Raw genomic sequence first — 23,160 nt, forward strand, 5'->3', positions numbered from 1 at the left:
TATAGGGGCTGACATGTATGGAAGGCTAATTAACTGACTGTTGGGTAAAGACAGGTGGGGAAGGAGAGGTGGGGAAGACAGGGCAGGTGGAAATGACAGGAGGAAATGACAGGTGGAAATGACAGGTAAGGAAGACATCGTGGAAACAGTGGAGCTTGAAGGGCGCCGCTGTCGAGGTCACCCTGAATGAACTCAGGAATTAGGCGTCTGAGAATATAAGAACAGTACAAAAAATGTGGCATAAACCTTGTATATTCTCTCTCTCTCTCTCTCTCTCTCTCTCCATGTCTAGAGAGGGAACTGGGGGCACTCCCGTCGAGGCCTTCTCTAGGTGAACTCTGGGATTATGCTGGTTATACACGCAGACAGTAAAAAGCCTGAAATCTCAAACACGATAATTTTCTTCAGTGACTTGACTCTTTAGTCCGACGGCGTATTTGTTTGCTGTATTTCTGCTACTTCCTGATGATTTGCATAGCTTAGGCGAGACCCTTCGAATGGCAGGGGTTTGATATTGCCTTCCTTAACCCCTTCACTACTAGACAGCTTCCCTAAGTTAAAGAAAAGTGCGTCTGAAGTCAGCAGGAATAACATTTAAAAAGACGTCCTCAGAGTGAAGAGAGGAGACTGGAGGGAGTTGTGAGGAGGTCACGCTGGATGAACTCTGGGATTAAGCGTCCGGTGTTATCCAAGTGCATATGGCAACCTCACATATGGCCAGCATTTTCCTCTTGGTAATGACAGAGCTGGTTGCAGGCACGATTGTCGCACTGAACCTTGTTGAACTCTGGGACTGGATGTCTGGAACTGTAACTACACAACTGGTGATGATACTGAACGTGAACCCTGTGGACTGCAGACTGACACCGGCCCTCTACACTCCACCGTCCTACTCTTGGGGGATAGGGAGGGAGTTGAGGGAGGTTACTAAAAACAGGCAGAGGTTATATCGGTACCACCGCATGAAGGCGACCCTTACTAGCACCGAGCAGAGTAAATCTAGACCCAAACCTTACACACGGCCAAAGAGGGTCCAAGTCGGGTCGAAAATGTCTTATCCTCACAATACACATATCCGTATTTGGGGGAGGTATTGTTTACACTCCTCACATTCTCTAATAAAAAAAGAAAATCAAGACGAAGATAAAGATGATGATGATGATGATGATGATGATGATGATGATGATGATGACGATGACGATGATGAAGATGAAACGACGACGACGACGATGATAAAACGACAACGATGATAATGACGACGACGACAACGAGGCTGATTCTTTCCTCGCCTTCCACACGGCTACTTTCCCCCAATAATGACCTATCCAAAACGAAGACCACAGAACTTCCTAAAAAAATAAAAAATAAAAAAAAATCTTAAACCCACACCGTCAAAGTCCCTCCCTGTGGCTATTTTTGGAGACCGTATCAATATCGAAATCCGAATATCCCCTTCGCTGGAATTTTACGTCACCAATCCACTGAATAAGTTATCATTCTTTTGCGGCGATATTCTTCTCAGTGGCGATATTATTCTTGGCGACGATATTATTCTTGGCGACGATATTATTCTCAGCGGCGATATTATTCTCAGCGGCGATATTACTCTCAGCGGCGATATTATTCTCAGCGGCGATATTATTCTCAGCGGCGATATTATTCTCAGCGGCGATATTATTCTCAGCGGCGATATTATTCTCAGCGGCGATATTATTCTCAGCGGCGATATTATTCTCGGGGGCGATATTATTCTCTGGGGCTACTATTCTCTGCGGTGATATTATTCTCAGCGGCGATATTATTCTCAGCGGCGATATTACTCTTAGCGGGCGATATTATTCTCGGGGGCGATATTATTCTCGGGGGCGATACTATTCTCAGCGGTGATATTATTCTCAACGGCGATATTATTCTCAGGGACGATACTATTCTCAGTGGCGATATTATTATTCTCAGCGACGACATTCTTCTCAGCGGCGATATTACTCTCAGCGGCGATATTATTCACAGCGGCGATAATATTCTCAGAGGCGATAATATTCTCAGGGGCGATATCATTCTCAGGGACGATATCATTCTCAGCGGCGATATCATTCTCAGCGGTGATATTAGTCTCAAGGACGATACTATTCTCACCGGCGATAATACTCTCAGCACCGATATTATTCTGAGCGGCGATATTATTCTCAGCGGCGATATTACTCACAGCGGTGACACTATCCCCAGCGGCGATACTATTCTCAGCGGCGATATTATTCTCAGCGGTGATATCATTCTCAGCGGTGATATCATTCTCAGCGGTGATATCATTCTCAGCGGTGATATTATTCTCAGCGGTGATATCATTCTCAGCGGTGATATCATTCTCAGCGGTGATATTATTCTCAGGGACGATACTATTCTCAGCGGCGATATTACTCTCAGCGCCGATATTATTCTCAGCGGCGATATTATTCTCAGCGGTGACACTATCCCCAGCGGAGATACTACTCTCAGCGGCGATATTATTCTCAGCGGCGATATCATTCTCAGCAGCGATATCATTCTCAGGGGCGATACTATTCTCAGCGGCGATATTACTCTCAGCGCCGATATCATTCTGAGCGGCGATATCATTCTGATCGGCGATATTATTCTGATCGGCGATATTATTCTTGGCGGCGATATTTTTCTTAGCGACGATATTTTTCTTAGCGACGATATTCTCGTGGGCTAAGGAATTTCTAAACCGTACCTTCCTTAACGACTGTATTTTACCTACTTAGCCTACCAACATCTAAATTTCTATCATTAAGGTCCACCATCACATACTATGGAAGGGGTTGTTAATTTCCACAACACCTGTTTTGAGATATATTTTGCTTATTACTTGTTTTTATCATTCTTTTTTATTTACTTTGCTTATTAATAGCTTATATCTACTTAATTTAGATTTATTTTCCTTATCACTCGCTTATATCTTTTTTTATTTCCTTATTACTCGCTTATATATATTTTATTAAAGATTTATTTTGCCTATTACTGGCTTATATCTATTTTATTAAGATTTATTTTGCTTTTTACTCGCTTATATCTATTTATTTAGATTTACATTGCTTATTATTCACTTACCAGTATATCTTATTTATTTACTTTGCTTATTACTCGTTTTTTTTTTTCTGAAACATATTTTGTTTGTTACTCGCTTACAAATTTTTAAAAAACTGATTAAATTAAGAAGCTGTAGAGATATATTCCATAGCGATTTATTTTGCACCCCAATATTATTTCTACACATTCTCTTGAATATTTACATATTTCTATTTAATTAGGCTGTCTATAAACTTTTCCTTAGTAATATCTTCTAAATGCCAGTTTTTTTTTTTTTTTATTCTTTTCCTTTCCCAATTTTCTATTTAATATGGCCTGAGACTATCTGAGACTCTACCACCTTGGCTCCTATTCTCGTCGGTTAAGGAAGCTCCCTAACACCTCTTCCTTAGCGATTTATTTTAGGATATGGTTGGTTTATATCCTTTTGTATAATATCTATGTTAAGTTGCCTGAAAATCAAAATGACTTAAATGACACAGAAGAGGACAGTAAGGAGTAACAGTCAAAATAAGTCGCTTGGGAAGAGGTGTTAGGGAGCTTCTCTAACCAACGAGAATACGGGTCCTTTACCTTACCTATGTTATCTAATTATCACCCCTGCCGTTACAATGAAGGGGTTAATTAAGGAAGTGGGTAAGATTAGCAAGGAATACACAGAACCACAGGCCACACCACCACCACCACCCCCAAACCAGTTCAAGCCGACACACTATTGACATTACGGAGGCCGAGGCAAGATGGGGATTTGCGTCGTAGTCTGACATGCACATTCTTTACTGCACCCCCACCCCCACCCCCACCCCCACCACCACCACTACCAACTCCACCACCACCACCACCACCACCTCCTCCACCACCACCACCCCCACCACCACACCACCACCACCACCACCTCCACCACCACCACCACCCCCACTACCAACTCCACCACCACCACTACCAACTCCACCACCACCGTATTTAAGCTACTAATGCTACAAATGGGGTAAGAAAGGCTGTCCCAGGTGAGTACTATTTTTAACATTATCATCACCATTATCGTCATCATCTTCACCATTATTATTATCATCATAATCATTACTAATTTATGAAGGACAAAAGGCAGCCCCAAAAGATATCATCATCATCATCATCATCACCTTTCTAATTCTTAAAAACAGGTTGAAAAGAGCAATGCCAAGAAAGCACCATCATCACCAATATCATTACTACTACGGCTATTACTACCATCATCATCATCATCACCATCATCATCATCATCATCATCACCCTTCTATCCACTAATACAGAAGAGGTACACAAGACAGCCCCACCACCCTCACCATAACCTTCACCAGACCTCCCTATACCACCACTATAAACGACGTGAGGAAGACAGTAACTAACACTACACAGAACACAGGATCCAGCCAGTTCAAGCCGCTATACACGAGTGGCAGTATTGACGATAGACGAATATGTGGACATCTTGCCAATGTTTTCACACACACACACACACACACACACACACACACACACACACACACACACATTACAAGCTTTTACACACATACACATAGACATCCAGAAAGTTTTATATACCACACTTGCCTTATACACATGCACATGAATCGAGTTCTTACACACACACACACACACACACACACACACACACACACACACATTACAAGCACATACACACTGGAGACATCCAGAAAGTTTTATATACCACACTTGCCTTATACACATGCACATGAATCGAGTTCTTACACACACACACACACACACACACACACACACACACACACACACACATTACAAGCTTTTACACACATACACATAGACATCCAGAACGTTTTATATACCACACTTGCCTTATACACATGCACATGAATCGAGTTCTTACACACACACACACACACACACACACACACACACATTACAAGCTTTTACACACATACACATAGACATCCAGAACGTTTTATATACCACACTTGCCTTATACACAAGCATATGAATCGAGTTCTTACACACACACACACACACACACACACACACACACACACACACACATTCCCTCTCCCTCTCTCTCTCATCGATCTCCCGTCTAACGTCCTTGTGGGCACGTAAATGACTTAAGGTTAACATTTTTACTACAGTACCACAATATTTTTTTCTCTCTACCCTCAGACGGTTCTGTTTACCAGTAGCTCCCACTCCCTTAACCCCTTCACTATGGCGACTTATTTTCCATCTATTCCTTCACCTCTAGGCAGTTTTACCTAATTTTGGATAAACGTCTCGCAGTGAAGGGGAAAGAGAGAATATATACAAACTTTTACAATGCAGTGACTCATTTTTTTCCCAGTTCAATCTCGCTGTTACAAAAGACCTTCAATTCGGACAAGATCTTTCAATTCAATGTCCTTTTTTTCCCAGTTCATTCTAGGTATTTACAAAAGTCCTTAATTTCAGGCGAAGATCTCTCGTACTGATGGAAGAAATGAAGGCTACGTATAACCTTCAGTATATCTAAATAAAATGTCTCCTGAACTGAAGAAAGTCGGTAGATGATAGAAGGAATATAATAAGAAACACGTGATCGGTCTATAATTCGTCGGTTGGTAAAAAAAAAAAATAAATAAATAAATACTAGAAGTCAGTAATTTCAACAGGATGAGTTTTATTTCAACCCTGCTATAAATGGCTACCTGGCAAGCAACAGGAAATGCAAATACATCTCTCTCTCTCTCTCTCTCTCTCTCTCTCTCTCTCTCACACACACACACACACACACACACACACACACACATACACTACAAGGGGGTTTCCATCTACAGCCATAACTAAGCTGAATAAAACAGTCTGGCGTTAGAGTGTGAAACGAGAAAATAAAAAATAAAAAAAAGTGCTTAGGCTGTGTGAGTTAATGAGTTAATAAAGTGAAGCTGTGACTAGTTGCTATTTTACTGCCTCATCCTTGACAATGTGGTGGCTGTGGTTGTAGTGGTGGTGGTGCGCGAGGCTCTGAAGGTCCTGGGTTCGACTGCCACCTCACAAATATTCACCATTCCTACTACTCCCTCCATCACCAATATCACACCTCATCTCCACTTATCGTTCTTCGGTAGGAGGGGCCTTTCGTAGTGAACTGATTAATAACTATATATTATAATCTCTTCAAGTCCGGTATCTATATCTAAAACTTTCATTTGTGTGTGTGTGTGTGTGTGTGTGTGTGTGTGTGTGTGTGTGAGAGAGAGAGAGAGAGAGAGAGAGAGAGAGGCTGATAAAAGAACACGCGAGGACTAACACAAAACACTGTAAAATAATGGTTAATTATTCACGTTTTTATTTAGGTTTCATCAAAAATTCCTTCATGGGCAAATTCAGGTAAACTCAGGCCTACTTTAGAAACCCTGTAAGTAAAAGTAATTAACCCCTTCACTACGAAATTTATCCCCAAGCTTAATTAAATTGTCAGGGAGTTACATAAATAAAACACTTAACGTACAAAAAGTGTTACTGGAGAAATATTTATAAATCTGTCATGTTTAACTTACTTCACTCAAGATTTTCACCCAGCAGTTTCTTGTGGGGTAAAGCTAAGAGATCCGGGTAAGTAGGGATATGAAACGTGGCTAATCTATAACTGAAGGCATTCTTTTAGCGCAACATGAACTGATACGCTGACCAGGAGAATGTATGTCAGAGAGGTGGAGAGGAGAGAGACTGAATAAGACAGGAATACGGGGAGAGGTATAAGAGAGGGGTGAAAGTTGAATGGAAGGTGAGGTGCGGGGAAGAGAGGCGGGAAGAGAGGCAGAATGAGACGGAGGAATAAGGGTAAAAGTATATGAGAGGGGAGTAAGTTTGGGGCAGGGTGAGGTGGACGGGAGAGAGGCAGAATGAGACGGAGGATAGAGGAAGAGGTATATGAGAGGGATGTAAGTTGGAGGGAGGGTGAGGTGCAGGGGAGGGAGGCAGAATGAGACGGAGGGATAGAGGAAGAGGTACATGAGAGCGATGTAAGTTGGAGGGAGGGCGGCCCAATAAGACAACCAGACATGGAAGCAATTTGTTCGTGACCACCACTTACGGGATTACAAGGCAAATAAAAGGATAGTAAGGAGCAAAAACCAAAATAAATCGCATAGAACGAGGTGTTAGGGAGAGTCCATAACCGACGAGAATACGGGGCCCAGGTATTAGATGTAAAGTCAAAGAAGCAACAATCTTCCCAGTTGCGTCTGAAGACAATTTACAACAGGCGAAGTACAGTGAAAATCCTATCTCCATAAGTGGGTGTTTCAGAGGCTTCGTTTTTTCCGCTGTGTAGTCGTCAGATTTTGGGAAGATGCGTATTTCTCTGTGTGAACACTGTTTCTTTTTTCTTTTCTTTTTATTCAAGGTAGAAGGAACCAAAGCCCAGAAGCACGCAAGACTGTTCCCTCAAAGAAAAAAAATAAATAAATAACAGAGCCAAATTTAAGACACAGTAAATTCATTTCGAGATGCCTGGACACACTGCGTTTGAAAGACTGGAGGTCACAGGCAGTAGGAAATACAGACAGAGGGAGAAAGTTCCACAGTTGACCTGTTGCATACATGAATGACTGGGAGTAACGGTTAACTCTTGCATTAGAGAGTCGGACAGAAAAGGGATGAGAGTTTGTTGCTGAATAACTGTGAGAATTAATTCAAAAGTGGTATTGACGTCAGAGGTTATATTACTGTGCTAATGTGTAAAATTCAAATCATCCTTACGTCATGCATGTTTCGAGGGGTATTCATCTTACAACAGGGTTATGAAACTTAAGACCGGTTCACACGAGCTAAATCGCGGCCGTTTCTTTCGCCGATTTGCGGGGGGAAAAAAGTCGATGTCAGCATTTCTCCCGGAAAGGTGTTCACACGTACGGGGACAGCGGAGCATGAGCGTGATAAAAGTGTTTACAAAGATGGACCACCGTACCCGTATTAGGTGTGCGGTTCCTGCTCTTGCACTTTGCCTACTTCAAGATCAGCACTCACGGCCCCGATTTACCTCATGTGAATTACTGCCACTCAGCTTTCCGATGGCTTCAGGGGCCGCAGGCATAAATTTTCTTATGCATGAAATCATGTATAAGATTCCTTGTGTATACCTTTACCTCATACCTAAATAATCACACTTTTATACTAACCCAAACTGGAATGAACGTTAAAATGAGAGTAGTAGTAGTAATAGTAGTAGTAGCAGCAGTAATGTAAACACACAAGATATCGTACTCGCCTTCGTTCCCAGAGCTTTGCCTTGTTCGGTGCTTCCATTTTAATCGGCCCGGCCTCAATCTCCCCATTCCGTCAAAAAAAAAAAAAAAAAAAAAAAAAAAAAAAAACAGACATGTCGGTCTCTCCATTGACAAAAAAAGCGGCCCCGATTTCTGCCTGGGAGCAAATTCCGGCAAAAACAAAAATAATAATAATAAAAAAATAAAAAACACGGCCGCGATTTAGCTCGTGTGAACCGGCTTTTACAAGAAGGGTATTAACCTTACAACAGGCCTCTGGGAACTGGAGAGCTAAAATTTATCACAAAGCTAACCCAAACCAGCATCATTACACCTAACCTTACCTTTCACAACACAGCTAATTGACTCACCTGACGCGACTCTCAAAATAGACACCATTGCACAATAATCTACACAATGCAAATCACAAATCACAAACACATGCCACTTGACTCAAAATACACATCACGGCACGAACTTCAGCATTCACGGTTCACAATTCACTGTAACTCATAATACACACCACTGCGCATTCATGTCACTTGCACAAATCTCAAATATATCTACAGCGACTTAGACATCACGACACAGCTATCTTTTACAATTCACATCCTTACACATTCATCTAACTTTACCTCAAAATACACAACTTATCACACATTATTCTTTTACATTACACATTCTTTCATATTACTAAACATTATAGTTCCACAATACAAAATACACGAATGATAGCGATGTGTGATGAGCGAGAGATGGTGATTGGAAATACGCTGTTTGAGAAGAAAGATATTTATAAGTATACATGGGTGAGACGGGAGGGTGGAAGGGTTGTTGATAGAGCTTTGATGGACTATGTGGTTGTGTCTAGGAATGTAATAGGAAGATTGTTGGATGTGAGAGTTCTGAGAGGGGAGGGTGGAGGTATGTCTGACCACTACCTGGTGGAGGGAAAGTTAAGACTAGGTAAGAGATGGGTGAGAGCTAGGAGGGTTAGGTGTGGCAGGGAGGTTTTGAAAGTGAGTGAGTTGGATAAGAGAGAGAAAAAGATAAGAGTATCCGGAGAAATTGAAAGATGAGTGGAAAGCAGTGAAAGATCGGGAAAATGGCAGTGTGGAGGAGGAATGGCAGTTATTTAAGAGTGCTGTGGTGGGGCATGCAGAAGAGGTGTGTGGTGTGAGACGTGTGGGTGGTGGTGTAAGAAAAGGAAGTGAATGGTGGTGCGAGGAAGTAAGTATGGCTGTGGCTGAGAAGAGACGTGCATATGAAGTGTGGCTGCAGAGGAAGGATGAGATGTCATATGAGAGGTATAAGGAAAAGAGGAATAGGGCGAGAAGGGCTGTGCGTGATGCTAAAGTGGCAGCAGATGAGAGGTGGGGTAGGCGGCTGACAGAGAATTTTCAACAGAATAAGAAAATGTTTTGGAAGGAGGTGAAAAGGGTGCGAAAGGGAGAGTCTGGGAAGGAAGAACGAGTAAAAGCAGAGGATGGAAGGATGTTAATTGAGATGGATGCAGTAAGGAAGAGATGGGCAGAGTACTTTGAAGTGGGGTTGGTGGAGGATTAGTGCCCCTCCCTGTAAAACAATTAACTCTAAGCCCTTGTCCACCCCGTTTGGGATACATGGCGTCTGGCAATGAATGAATGAAATGAATGTTAAATGTAGAGGAGGAAAGGGTGGCTGAGATTGTGGCGGATGGAAGGGTGCAAGGAATAAATGTGTTGGGAGAGTTGAATGATTCTTTGATCACGAAGGAGGAAGTGGAGAAGGCAGTAAAGGAGATGAAAACAGGGAAAGCTGCAGGTATGGATGGGTGTGCTGTGGAATGCCTGAAGGGTGGTGGAGTGACTATTGTTGACTGGTTAGTAAGATTGTTGAATGTGTGCTTTGTGAAAGGTATGGTGCCAGTTTACTGGGCAAGTGCTTGTGTGGTCCCGTTGTATAAAGGCAAGGGTGATAAGTATGAATGTACTAGCTTTAGGGGTAGGTAAGGTGTATGGTAGAGTGTTATGAGAGTTAGAGAGGGTACAGAGGGAGTGATTGGTGATGAGCAGTGTGGCTTTAGGAGAGGGAGGGGATGCGTGGATCAGGTGTTTGCGGTGAGACAAGTGTGTGAAAAGTATTTAGCGAAAGGCAAGCATGTGTTTTGGGCATTTATGGATTTAGAGAAAGCGTATGATAGAATTGATAGGGAGGCTTTGTGGACTGTTTTAAGATTGTATGGACTTGATGGTAGGTTACTAAAAGGGGTGAAAAGTTTTTATGTAAATAGTAGAGCGTGTGTAAGAGTGCGAAATGCTGTGAGTGATTGGTTTCCTGTGAGAGTGGGGCTGCGACAGGGATGTGTGATGTCGCCTTGGTTATTTAATATTTACAAGGATGGTGTTGTAAGGGAGGTGAATGCAAGAGTTTTAGGTGGAGGTCTGAGTCTGGTGAATGTTGATGGTGGAGAGTGGAATCTGAAGCAGCTGCTGTTTGCAGATCATACTGCACTGGTGGCTGATTCAGTGGAGAGATTGAGACAGTTGGTAGAGGAGTTTGGAAGGGTGTGTGAAAGGAGGAAACTGAAAGTAAATGAGAATAAGAGTAAAGTGATGAAGTGTACGAGGTTGGTAGATGGTAGGGGGATGAATATAGTTTTGAATGGCGAGTTGCTTGAGGAGGTAGTGTTTTAAATATCTAGGGTCACATGTTGCTGTGGATGGAAGAATAGATGCAGAAGTGAAGTTTAGAATAAATGAAGTAGGAAAGGTGCTGGGAGGAATGAAAAAAGTGTTTAGATGTCGTTCGCTTACAATGGATGAAAAGAGAAGGCTGTATGAGGGTGTTGTGGTACCGACTGCATTATATGGGGCTGAAACATGGAATATGGGTGTAGCAGAGAGGAAAAGTTTGAATGTAATGGAGATGAGGTGTCTGAGGAGTATGTGTGGAGTGACGCGTATAGATCGAGTGCGGAATGATGAAGTGCGAAGGAGAACTGGAGTTGTTCGGAAGATGGCTGGTAGAGTTGAGCAGAGGGTGTTGCGATGGTTTGGGCATAAGGAGAGAATGGATAATGAGCGATTGGTGAAAAAGATAACTAGATCTGATGTGAGAGGTGTAAGACTGAGAGGAAGACCACAAATAGGATGGATGGACAGTGTGAAGAGAGCGTTGGATGCGAGAGGGATGTCTGTTGAGCAAGGAGGAGTGGCTGTGTGTGACAGAAATAAATGGAGAGAAATTGTGAATGAATAACTGATGACGCAGCCCTGAGGGGATATTCTCCCGCATATGGTCTGATCAGCTATTTCAGGTCAGGTGCGGGTAAGGGGATGAGTCTGTTATGATGTGGCAGGGGTAAACCAGCTCTGCTGTCGGGCCCTGCTGCGGATGTCACTGATTGCATTGCGCAGTTGACCCTTGTGCGGTGTGGTGCAGTGAGGATCTGTCCGTTCTCCCCTTTGGGGTTAAGATGCGAATGAATGTGTTTGAATGGATGAGTAAATGGGGAGTGTGTCGTCCTGTCTCGGCAACCTCCCTTTCCTTGGGGGAAGCAGCCTAGGTATATAGATAGATAGACAAAATACACTACTGACATAATTCATTACATTTTTTTCCAAGCTGATTAACACTGCACCTTACCCATTAATCATCAGCACTAGAATAGGGAGGATACAGAGCCATAGCACTGCCTTTTTCTGTCAATGAGCTACGTGAAATAAACTGCAGAAGGATGGAAATCTGGACCAAGTTAATGTGAAAGAACGATAATTACACTGAGATCTTCTATCAAAATGACCCCTGTATGGAATTAGCCTAAAGATACAGAGTCAATATTTGGGTCGTTGTTAAACGTGTGGTGGTGCAGTGGTCTAATGTGCCGGTCCGGGTGAAGGTCATGAGGGCATCGATTTGAATACCAGAGAGGGTGTTCGATAATGTAATGCCATCAGGTGCGTAGGCCGGTCACCTGCCGGGACCCGTAAATATTTTAAAGAACGCCAACCTAGCCTCGGGTACCTATACTTTAAAAAACTACATTAAAAGAAAACTATATTTAAAAAACTGCACTTAAACTAATTAAAAATACACAAATAACTACACTTAAAAACCTAGCCTCGGGTACCTACACTTAAAAAAGCAACCACAGTGGTACCGTATATCTAAATCCAGCAACCATACTTGGATAAATAAAATGATCTGAATATGAAAAGAACACCGAAAAGAATACCAACCCAATAAAAACAGTACCATACCATACACTTACTTCAACTGTTTCCTTCCTTCAGAGCTGAATAGCAAGGTCCTGGGGTTTCAAATAATCATAGTGAATGGGTTATGTATAGAAAAGGTTACCCTGTATCGACCTTCCGGGATCTCGGCACAATGACAAAAGCAGTCACGTGGAAATACCGACACGTCCACACCAAACCCCCAACAGAAAACTGTGTATATATACGGTATATAATATATATATATATATATATATATATATATATATATATATATATATATATATATAAATATATATATATATATACATATATATATATATATATATATATATATATATATATATATATATATATATATATATATAATTCAGGTGGCTTAGTCTCCCACTTTGTCTGGCATAGCAGACTCCCTAATATTTCCTTCTTTGCCATTTTAGCCAATTTAAACTCAGGCTAATATTCTTTTTTCGGCTTTTGACATCTTTATAATGCGAACGTGGTTTGCGAAACAATAACAAAATATCAATTTGTCTTGCACATAAATAAACCAGGTAAGGTAGAGGTGTCAGACAACCACCTAAGGCCACGAGTCTGCGATGCCTTTGTGTGGGAATGGCGGAGAGTGTGTTGCGTGGTGGTGCGTGAGAATCCAGGCGAGGGCATCAAAGGTGTGGGTGTGAGAGCAGCCAGGATGCGTGATCAACTGTAAACTTCAAACCCACGCACACAGGCTACACGTATACCGGCACACATGCATACACAAACATGCATGCTCATACACACATCACACGAATCTGAGCTCTTGCACACTCAGAGCCACACACACACACACACACAAATGGTCCCTGAATAAAAAGGGACTGTGAACTTCAATCCCTCTTTGCTAAGCCCTATAAAACCGTCTGGCTGGAGAAAGAATACAAAGGTCACTGTACAGAACGGGATAAAGGAGATAACATCTAACCCCTTCAGCATCTGTAATAAAATCCTCTGGTGTGTCTAAAAACAAATATAAGAACACAAAATATAAGAACCCACTGTGCACACACGCGGCTATAATCTGCCCCAAAATCGTTCTGTATTACCGTATATGAAAGACAGCGAACACTTCAGACAACTAATATCAGTATCATTATTCAGTGTATCAAATATAATAATAATAATAATAATAAAAAAGTGGACAGTCAATCACGAATACACTGATTGTTTAGTGTACCAGAACATAATCTTCGTCTCGTTTATACACCCCATTAAGTGTATCATGATAGTCTTCGTTCAGTGAATCGGTAATATTTGTTTTGCATCACTGTATAATTTTAGTTCAATGGTTCAGAATACAACGTTTGCTCAGTGTGTCATAGCAGCCCATAATCTTCTATAATCTTCGTTCAGTGTGCCAGTCTACAACCTCTGCCAATGTATCAGAATCTACACCTAAGTGGATCCCATAACGCTTGTCAATTCCGGTGCAGAGAAGCGTCTTTTCACAGGCAAGAGAGTAGGCTTTGCTATGAGAATGTCACTCTGCCCATTATCAGTGCATCAATACAGTAACTAATCTGCCATCAATACAGTAACTAATCTGCCGTCAATACAGTAAAAAATATGCCATCAATACAGTAACTAATCTGCCATCAATACAGTAACTAATCTGCCGTCAATACAGTCTCTGATCTGCCATCAATACAGTAACTAAGCTGCCATCAATACAGAAACTAATCGCCATCAATACAGTAGCTAATCTACCATCAATACAGTAGCTAATCTGCCATCAATACAGTAACTAATCTTCCATCAATACAGTAACTAACCTGCCATCAATACAGTAGCTAATCTACCATAAATACAGTAACTAATCTGCCGTCAATACAGTAACTAATCTGCCATCAATACAGCAACTAATCTGCCATCAATACAGTAACTAATCTGCCATCAATACAGTAACTAATGTCATCAATACATTAACTAATCTGCCATCAATACAGTAACTAACCTGCCATCAGTGTAACTCTAAACCCAATGAAAGAGAATCCAATATTTTTTTCCCTCTTTCTTTATGTATTGTAGAGTGAGTGGCTTTTCATGGGTGAGAGAGTCGGCTTTTGGAGGAGATTGTCACTCAGTCCATCAGGCGACACTGCTGACGCTGAGTGAATAGCAGATAACGTCACCGCTTCCAAAGTTAGTTTCGTGAGTGACGTCAAAACCGAGAGGGGAGGCAAGAGAGAGAGGGGAGAAAGAGGGATTGGGGAGAGAAAGCGATGGACGGAGGGAGAGGGAAGGTGTCAAATGATGGGGAGTGTGGGGAAAGAGGGAAAAATGGGGTAAAGGATGGAGAGAGGAAAGAAGGGAAAGGTTTCGTGTGTGTGTGTGTGTGTGTGTGTGTGTGTGTGTGTGTGTGTGTGTGTGTGTGTGTGTGAGAGAGAGAGAGAGAGAGAGAGAGAGAGAGAGAGAGAGAGAGAGAGAGAGAGAGAGAGAGAATAGGGTAGGGGTGGCATTATGAAAAGGGCGATTAAATTTCAAGTGTGTGTGAAGGTGGTGTAATGACGAAGGAAGAAGACGTGAAGAGGGTTGGGGGGGAGGGGAGGTAGGAGTTTGAGAAAGGGGGCGAGATAATGGAGTAAGGAAGGGGGAGAGACGGTGTGAGGAGGGGAGGTGGGTGGAGAAGCTAGGAGGAGGGGAGAATAGCGTGATGTGGGAGATGGAATGGGCAAGGAAAGGGGTTAAGAGGTGTCAGGAAAGCAGTGATGAGATTGGGATGGTGGTGAAGAGAAGTATAAGATATAGAGGGTGGGGAAGTGAAGCAAGAACGTGGAATGAGGGAGGGGGCGGGGGGCTAGGAGATGAGAAGGGGGAAGGAGGTGTGGGGGCGAGGGGCTTGAAAATGAAGAGGGGGATGAAGGAGGTGTGAGGGGAGGGGAATCAGAGTTAAATATCAGGGGGTCAAGTCATCATGGATCAGGGTGAGGGCTGACCATACCCAACCAGCATAAAACCAAACCCTAAGATATACACACACAACACGCCACCAGGGTATAATTGTCCACTGTCAGTTTATGCAAGTACAGGGTGTTAGGAGGGGGGCTGGGGGAGAGGGGTTTAACGAGGGGAAGGCTGAGGAGAGGGGTTTACAGAGGAGGGGGTTGGGGGAGAGGGCTTCACAGAGGGGGAGGTTGGGTGATGGGGGTTTAGTGGGGAGAGGGGTTTACAGAGGGGGAGGTTGGGGGAAGCGAGGTATAGTGGTAAGAGGAACAGTGGAAGGAGTCTGAGGGGAAGTGTCACGAGAGAAGCAAGGTGTGAAGGAGGAGGAGAGGACGAGAAAGGAATTTAAGGAAGGAAAAGGAGGTAAAAGGCAGTGAGAGGGAACGGTAGGAAGGGGAAGCAGTAGGGGAGAACAGTGGGAAGGGAGGAAGGTATAAAGGGAGGGAGGGGATGAGGCTTCTAAATACCAAAGGGTCAGCTAATCATGGACCAGGGTGAGGGTTGGCCATATCTGACCTACAGCAGACCAACACAACACCATAAAGACCTAAATTTAAACACACAACAGGCCAACTGGGTTAATTTTTCACCGGTACAGGGTATGGCGAGGGAGGTGAGGGTGCTGGGGTGAGGGGAGTGGGGTGAAGAGGAGTCTAAAAAGAAGGGTGGTGTGTGATGAAGGAAGGGAGTTGGCGAGTGGGAGGAAAGATAGGACAAGAAGAAGGGGAGGGAGGGGTATGAACGTGAGAGAGAGAGGGGGGGGGGTAGGGGATGTGAAGGTAGAGGGGCATGAAGGGTGAGAGGAGCAGGTGTAAATGGGGGGACGGGAGGGAGGGGTGTCTGAACTAAATATCAAAGGCACAAGACTTCATGTATCAAGGTGAGGGTTGAACACACCTCCACTTCACACCAACACACCTGTAGCCTCAAGGTATATAAGTCTTATAATTACCGTCTAAACAAGTAAAGGATGTTATAGGCAGGGCGGAGGGTGGGGTAGGAAGATGGGAAAGGGAAGGGGACAAGAAGGAGAAGTTGGTTTGAGGGAGTAAAAGGGATGGGGTGAAGGTAAGGTGTTTTAGGGGTAGCGAGCAAAGTGATGTGTGGGAGGAAGAGGGTGATGTCATGTAAGCAGCAAGTAGGTGTGAGGAAGCGGGAAGAAAAATGGGTGGGCGGAAGGAGGGACGAGTGGGGAGGGGCGGTGAAGGAGTTTGAGAGGGAAGGAGGCCGGGCAGTGAAGGAATCTGACAGCGAGGAGGCAAGGTGATGTGAGGGAAAGGCAATGTGGTGTAATAATGGGTGAGGGGAGGTGTGAGGGAAGAGAATGGGAAGGAAGAAGGGGAAGGAGGTGGGAAGGATGAAGAAGACGGGGAGGAAGGTAGGGAGTCTGAAGGAGGGGGAAGGTGGTAAGAGAGGGAGGGAGGGAGAGAGTGGGAGCAGATGGACAGGGGAGAAGGAGCTGGGGAGGATCCGAGGAAGAGGAGGGGTAGGGGTCGGGGTGGGAGAAGGCAGAGAGAGGGGATAGGGGGCGGGGTGGGAAAGAGCAGAGAGAGGGGAGGGGGCGGGGAGTAAGTGTAAGGGGAGGGGGAACTGAGGTAAATATCACAGGGTCAACTCATCATGGTTCAAGGTGGGGGATGATCAAGCCGGACCTCCACATAACCCTACCACCGTGAACCAGACCTAACTGCCTATAAACTGCCTAAAATAACGCTGTATGCTGAAGTTCCGTATTCCGTGTTCATTATGAGGAACAACTGTCATGTAAATAACAATACCTGACGTCAAATGTCTTACCATCGTACTACATGAATATACTGACCCCTTCAGCACGATGCTTTAGTCATATTTGGTACTAGGTCAATTTACGCCTTCTGTAGATGCCTCAGTCTTACCAACCTTGGGCCAGTCTATGTAGAAAAGGAAGGACTTAAATACAAGCTTTGCTGGACCCACGCCTACACACTGAATTCTTTTGTACTAACCATCAGCCTACAAAAAAGACTCTCCTAAATTAACTTTACCTAAGCATGTGAAATTACTTACAACAAAATAAAAACACGCTCTTGTACTGCAACAGTTAACAAATATACATTCTTGTCCATTCACTAGTCCCCCTCCCCTCAAAAAAAAAAAAAAAAAAAAAAAAAAAAAAATAATAATAATAATAATAATAATAATAATAATATAAGCTTGTAAATGTACCTACCACAAAATAAAAAGTTCTCGTACTGAAGGGATTATACGAAAATGAAGATAGGCTAATCCAGGAAAAGGAAAACCTGAAAATTAAGAAAGGCCATTTTTGGGATGAAGAATAAAACCAATGCGAAGGCAAAAATTAGTGGACAGATATAACTAGAGGAGTAAAACTGCAGTCAGCCATAGGTTCACAGTTCTTTTCACATTCTTCGTTTTTCAAATCCCCGTCCCTAACCTACGTCATAACTCCCTCTCTCTCTCTCTCTCTCTCTACGTCAAAACCATCATCATTTCCCAAACATGGATGGATGTTCGAGTGACCAGCACAACCAGTAACCACATTTAAATACGGAACTACCATAACCAGCACAAATATTTAAAAAATAAAAATAAAGAGAAGTAGGACAAAGTGCAGGAAAGATGGCACAAACACACAAAAATAATAAGCAGGTCTTGGTAATATCTATCTACATCTTAGGCGAGGAACACGACACGCTGTACAGGTGGAATGAAAGTGGCAGGTGGCGCAAGAGATGAGGATGCTAAAAAAAAAAAAAAAAAAAAAAGCAGGTGCAACTTCCTCGTCTCGTGCTGCACCTGCTTTATCTTTTTCGCAACAAGAAATGAATGAATTGCAATGAGGCAGGTGCAAAAGAAGACTATGAGGTTGCAATATGACAGGTGCCACAAAAATGTAAGGCAAGTGCAACATGAGTTTTGCTGAAAAAAAGGCAGGTGCAACAACATGACATACGAGGACAGGGACAGATGTGTCAAAACATGAAGCACGTGCAACGAGGCACTTGGCAGGTGCTACACTGAGACACGTGCAACAAGAGATTAGGCAATAGGAAGGACAGGTGGGAAATAGGACAGGTGCAAGAATGAGACAAGTGTCACGAAAGAACGAGGTGCAACAGATGAGACAAGCTGGATTTGAGACAATTACAGAATGAGACAGGTAAGAACTCAGACAGGTGCACCAATAACAGAAGTTGGATTTGAGACCATTAGGAAAAGAGACAGGTAAGAGCTCAGACAGGTGCAACAACGACACAAGGACATGTTATAAGACAAGTATAAAGTAGGTTTATCATTACATGAGACTGGGAAATGAAAACTAACCCGGTATGCTGGATGGATGACTGTGTGTGTGTGTGTGTGTGTGTGTGTGTGTGTGTGTGTGTGTGTGTGTGTGTGTGTGTGTGTGTCTCATCATACACGGGTGTGTATATATCTCTCTCTCTCATCATACACGGGTGTGTGTGTGTGTGTGTGTGTATATATATATATATATATATATATATATATATATATATATATATATATATATATATATGCTTTCATATGCCCAAAACTGAACACAGTGTGCGTCAGGAAGTTCAAGAGTCCACCTACGAGACACCAACAGACAGCTAATTCTCAGCAAACCACACGTCAGCTGGCAGTCATCGCACAACCACCCACCATCCTTAGTATGAAACGCTTGGGATGTCACATTTAGATCATATGTTGAGGTATTTATGACCGTGTTTTTATGACGCAGCAATGAAGTCATGTGGAAGGGCACTGAACATGCATGCAGAATTCAAATCCACAACCTGAATCCACCGCTCTATCCACCCCACCACCTCCTTCTCCGAATTAAGAGGCAGGTGCACCAAAGATGAGGCATGCGAGATAAGAGACGTGAAACAGGTTTGGGTAATAGATGAATCAGGTTTAATTAGATATGAGGCAGGCTGGGTCAAAATATATAAGGAAAATGCAATATATTAGGAAGATGCAACAAGGCGACACAATACCAGGCGTTAAAGGTAGTCAGGCGTGGCGAATTAGCGAGATACAGGAAGGGATAAGACAGGGTACATACGAGACTGGTAACATATGAAAAAGGTACGAGATTAGACACATGCAATAAGGAGACATAAGGAATGGTGCCAAAACATAGGTAGGTACAATAAATTAGGAAGGTATGACAAGGTAGGTCATAAACACCAAAGATGCGAGATGAAGATGTTAGAAAGGAAGCCTCACACGAAAAGAAAGGTAGGTACAATAAATTAGGAAGGTATGACAAAGTAGGTATGGAATATAAAAGGTATGAGATGATGAAGTTAAACAGGAAGTCTCATACGAAAAGCTTGCAACAGACAGGACAAGTACAGTCAGGTGTAGAAAGGTGTTACAAGAGGCAGGACAGGTTAAGAGAAGAAACAGGTAAAAGATTTGATATAAGCAACACGGACTGGCGTATTGGCTTCGGTAGATACGATAAGAAAGGCAAACAAGTATATACAGTAAAAAAAAGGAACCATGAGAAATGAGACGTACAACAAACCACTGAGGAAGTTAAGAAGAGTCAGGTTTAACTAACTAAGCAAGAGTTAGACGGAAGGAAGAGAAGGAGGGAAAAGGTAATACTAGAGATGAAATAAGTCCAATTATGAGATTATAAAGGTAGGGTCAACAATGTAAATAAAGTGTAATAGGAAGACAACACAATGCAAAATATAAACACGAAGCAATACGGATCCATTAGAACAGATGGAAGAGTGAAGAGAGGTGTATGACCAAGCGAGGTGTAATAAATCTAAATCATGCAATTAGGCAGTTGCTGGACGGCAGGTGGTGGATGGCAGTACAGCAAGGCAGGGTAAGGGAAGGTAACAGGTTCACTCTGAGACGAGAGAGGATAAGCAGGATCAACAATACGGATACACAAGAACAGGTAGAGGATTAGGGTCAGGTGTAACAAATTAGGCAGGTGTGTGATGGCAGGTGGTGAACGGCGGTGAGGAGAGGTAAGGTAAGGGAAGGGTCAGCAGGTGGGACGCGGGACAAGACGACACCCGTGACCTTTGAGCCCGCCGCCCCACTCCACCACCTCCACACCTCAGCCACCACATCCACACCTCCACCATCACATCACTCCACCTCCACACCTCAGCCACCACATCCACACTTCCACTATCACATCCCTCCACCTCCACACCACATCCACACTTCCACCATCACATCACTCCACCACCTCCACACCTCCACCACCAAGCCTTGGGATGTCTAACACTGGTCTAGTCGAGATCAATGTATGAACCCTGGTAAGTATGTGTATTCATGTTTGCGCCCACAGACATTCATGTTCTTTGCATATTTTCCTCATAGTCCATCACACACACACACACACACACACACACACACACACACACACACACACACACACACAAATATGCCTTTCAAATATTCAAAGGACCTTTTATACAATTTTCAACTTGAGGTCACAACTGGTTCTTCATAAGAGTTACCCTGCAATCATTTTTCAGCTATTCCCTCTGTTTCAACACCTTCTGCTACAGCACGTCATTTCTGTTTTAATCTCATTCTTTATAAACGTATTCATTGAGCTTTGGCGGAACATCTAAATGGAACTGTTAGATTACTGTAGATTCACCATAATAATAGCCAACAGTACTAGATGGGTTCATGAAGGCTATAAAATCTAACCACTCTAATTCGGAAAGTCTCCTAAGCTGTGCAAAATCGTCTGTGGATGACAAAAATAAAACACATACTCATCCTTAACTTGAAAAGGTTAATTACTTCAAGACCCTCGACATATTGAAAAGGGACAAAGGAAATAACGTTCAAACTCCTCTCCTAAGACATGCAGAGTTGTTTGGTGATGACAAGGATAAAATTAAAACACACACACACACACACACACACACACACACACACACACAAAAGCTCTGCCCTGAAGTTGAAGGCATTAATGACAGAAATCCCAGACATGTAAAGGTATTATTGACCGCAGGTGTACGTGTGGCTGGTGCGGCATTGTTCACACTTAAAGGTCAAGGTTTTGCAAGTTCTGTGTGGGTGTGAGGCGTGGGGGGTTATGGGGGGCAAGGTGGGGGACTGAGGGGTGGCGTGGGGGTAGGGAGTTGCGTGGGGAGTTGAGGATGGCGTATGGGTGGAGGTTAGGGTAGGTGGTGTGGGGATGAGGATGGAAAAATAAAGGTTGGGGTTGTAGTGGGTTGGGTTGGAGAGAAATGAACCTATGGGGAATGGAGTGTGGGGAACGGAGACGGGGTGGGAGTAAATGAGTGGATGGTGGGGGAATCGGGGGAGTGGAAATGGATGTTGGGTGGGGGTGGGGAGATCTGGGGTGGATATAGTGTTGTGGGAATAGATGGGTGGACGAGAGGGGAGGTAGAGGTATGGTGGAGAAAAGAACACACAACTTATAAGTGATGATGATAGCGAAGAGGTTAGTCAGCAATTTTCCTGGCCATTTAGAAATTAACACCTTCAATCGGGTCACGTATGGTATCTACATCTAGCCACCTCCAGACGATTTTACCTTAGGAGACACCTTTGATATCAGGAGTCAATGAAAGCTATATCTAACCCTCCTATTCCAACCTCTTACGCTTAATAAAATCGTCTGGTAGTGGCAAGAGCAACGTGTTTAGTGTACAAAAAATGTCATCTCGTTCAAAGGGCTTAAGTTAAATGTGTGTGTGTGTGTGTGTGTGTGTGTGTGTGTGTGTGTGTGTGTGTGTGTGTGTGTGTGTGTGTGTGTGTGTGTTACACGCTGATGGACTGAGCCTGGTTCAATGTCACTTCCTACTTATTCCCATGGCCCCTCGCATTGAACCCCTTCTTTACGAATTTACGAAAATAGCCCTCCCATTTTTCTTTATCTTACTAAGCTCAGAAATTATTTATGACACTGAGGCTTATTTCGCAACAAAAATCGCTCAGAAATAAGTGCTTCTGGGTCTCCAAACTCCAAGAGCACATGGCCTATTTTGAGAGAGGGAGAGAGAGAGAGAGAGAGAGAGAGAGGGGGGGGGATACTGCCTCGGTCCACCCTGATCTGCCATAGATAAAGAGCGCTACCCCGACCTCCGCCCTGGCACCTCACTCACCTGCACCACACCTCTACCTCAGTATATGGACAACACTAATTAACACCTTCACTGCACCTCACCTTACACCACTTCACCTTTCCTCTCTTCTCCTCACCTTTCATCTACCTTCACTGCATCCCACCTAACACCACTTCACCTTTCCTCTCTTCTCCTCACCTTCCGTCTCCTCTTCTCACCTTCACTGCACCTCACCTAACACCACTTCACCTTTCCTTACTTCTCCTCACCTTTAGTCTCCTCTCCTCACCTGCATCTTTAACACAGTAAGAGAAACATCACCTCATCTCACCTATCCACCCCTTATATGATAAACACTACTGTAATTACCACCTCCACCTCACCTCATCTATCTAAACTTTTACTTTAATATATGGAATACACTAACGTAAACTTCAATTAACCTCTGCTGACCCCACCTTTACTTCAAAACATGGATAACAATTTAGTCTTTGTTTTTATCCGAGGAAACTGGGC

This window comes from Coenobita brevimanus, chromosome 62 (assembly GCF_032717465.1).
Source record: "Coenobita brevimanus isolate Jiangsu-jjx chromosome 62, ASM3271746v2, whole genome shotgun sequence".
Lineage (NCBI taxonomy): Eukaryota > Metazoa > Arthropoda > Malacostraca > Decapoda > Coenobitidae > Coenobita > Coenobita brevimanus.